A 2,454-nucleotide genomic window follows, 5' to 3' on the forward strand; every position below is an offset into this window, starting at 1 on the left:
ACAAAAATTTAAGGAATCTGAGAAATGGGATACTGATGAAGAGTACCCCTTTGGCAGGACTTCAGTTATCAACTGAAATTTCCCTCTCCTCTCACACAAATCCCAACTGCTTCCCATCAGCTGAGTGACAACTATTGTGGTAGGTTCATCACACCAAATCAGTTTGGGGGAAGGAGAAGGAGGGATGGCAGAGACAATATCTCGCAATCTGAAGTTAAGTCTCCCTGAGGCTTGGGCACCGTCAAAAGATTTTAAATACTGGAATTCTTTACTAAGGCCTCGGCAGCTTGAGAGTTACACTGAAATACTTCAAGAGAGACCTTAATGAACAGATCATCTTACTTTCGCAATGTGGAGGTGCATTATCCCAAACCACTTTGTTATTTTGCACGATACACCGAGCTCCATTTCGCCCTACTGGTCTGTATCTAAAAGGAAGAGAGTTTTATATATTACAGCACATGGCACAATAGGAAAACACAGAATATTTTTAAGGAGGTGGAAACTGGCTGTCAACTCCATTTGTCATACGAAATTACTGACGAAGCTCAGGATGGAAAACCCACGCTACCACAAAGATCCCTGTTACTGTGGCTTTAAACCTTGATATGGTAGAAGCTGCATTTTCAAATATTTCAGTGGACTTTCTCAGTTCAAGATGAAATATTCACTTACCTGGAAATACTTGTTTTTGTCCTTGGTTTAAGAACAGCCATTTTAAAAATCACCATAAAAGTAGAAAAATGAAATATATGCACATATTTTAAAAAAACAATAATTCATTTTATTTATAATTATAAACTGCTTTACAAACCCAATAAACAATAATATTTCAATGAACAATATAAAAAGAAATTTAAGAGAAAAACACTGGAATGCTGGATGAAAAGGGGTACGAACAGTAAACTCATCCAGTGGAAGGGGGGGAAGAGGACAGAGTGTATATTTACCAATTAGGTCACAAGCACTAGCCAATAACTGTGCCTCCATGAGCAAGCAGAACCCATATTGTACTGTTGAAATTTTGTCAGCCTACTGGTCGAGAGACAGAGCCATGGACAAGGGAAATCCCCAGTTCTCTGGCAGTGATTATCCAGAAGTCCTTAGGCAAACTACTTATCCTCAGCTCAGTCCCCACAGGAATATTACTTATTTAATATTTATTCTCACATTTTCTATTTAGCTCAAGAAGCTTACAAATATGACCACAGACCATGAATCATAGTTTGAGAATAAAATTACAATGTAACAATATTTGCTCAGCTTCCAAAGAAAGCAACACCAGACGGACCACCTGTCAGATGATAATATATTGAGATAACAGTAAATAAAGTCAATTCAAACCCTATGAAATGCAACATGAAGATTTATGACTACTGACTGTACGCTAACAGTGGTGAGATTTTATAAGCTTCCAAGCACTACATGGAAGCTGAGCAAAAAATCCAGTTAATTGTTGACAATTCAGCCATTCAACTACTTAAGTGGTAATTCTATTCCCTACTCTAAAAATGCACCAAATGACACTTCGAAGTGAGATATTACTACACTATCATCCAAATCTGAGTAGAACAGCCCTAAAGTCTTACACTCATATAAACCAATCTGGCAGGCAACCTACAGCTCACCCGTCATTGCAGACAAAGGTTATTTGATCACCAAGCCGAAGTTCACTGTCTTCTGCTATTCCACCATTCTCTATATTGGGATAAGGACATCGTCTTCCTAGGACAAAGATTAGGACATTAGCTCATGATTGCATTAAAGTAGCAGTATGAGAGCACAGAAAATATGGCTTGTATCTTGCATGCCATTTCTCAAGACACAAGGGCAACTTTCAGCAGTATCCAACAATTCCCTTCTTCCATAGCAGACCCCCAACCTACCCTCTGTGGCACTGGTTAAGGTCTCCTGACCCCAACCACCCTGGAACAGAAGTCTAGGGGGCTCAGGAAGCTGCAGGAGGGGGTGGTGGTAGGGAAGCTCATGCTCAACTTGCAAAGATCACAGAATACAAGCCAAGGTCTTTGAGAAGTGACTTCTACTGTCTAACACATTTGACATGCAAGAAATTCAGATATGCAAACACTCAAGAATAAGAATCTCACTATTTGTGGCATATACAAAGGGTTGGATCCAGACTAAACTGGAATTTTCCACTGATTCCCCCATCCCACTGCAGACCCCCCCTCATGTTATTCCCAAGGATCCCCTACACCTAGAAGCAGCCTTTTGTGGAGATCAGTGGGCTGCAGTTGGAAGCGGGACAAAGGAAGGTTCCATTCCACTGATGGAAAATTTAGTCTTGATTCAACTCATCTGTATATCTAATTCCCAACAGTCCCCTATGTGTGGATACTTATTTCCGCAGATAGGGGGCATACTTACCCCAAACAAGTTTTTCTGCAAACTTGGGTGACCCCCTAGGTTTGCAGAAAAATCTGAAAACTTAAA

The 2,454-nt window shown here is 40.2% G+C and overlaps 1 long non-coding RNA gene across 1 annotated transcript in view; it reads right to left on the bottom strand.

The window, feature by feature from the left end:
- Positions 1-345: 345 nt before the first annotated feature.
- The window catches only part of LOC107118706, a 13,097-nt gene continuing 10,988 nt past the window's right edge, over positions 346-2,454 (bottom strand). Inside the window, exons 2-3 of the long non-coding RNA XR_001482777.1 lie at positions 1,629-1,725; positions 346-428 (exon numbers count right to left, since the gene is read on the bottom strand). This is a non-coding gene — a long non-coding RNA (uncharacterized LOC107118706). The remainder of the gene's footprint in view (positions 429-1,628; positions 1,726-2,454) is intronic.

This window comes from Gekko japonicus, unplaced genomic scaffold, assembly GCF_001447785.1.
Source record: "Gekko japonicus isolate JY-2015 unplaced genomic scaffold, Gekko_japonicus_V1.1 scaffold6752, whole genome shotgun sequence".
NCBI classification, from domain to species: domain Eukaryota; kingdom Metazoa; phylum Chordata; class Lepidosauria; order Squamata; family Gekkonidae; genus Gekko; species Gekko japonicus.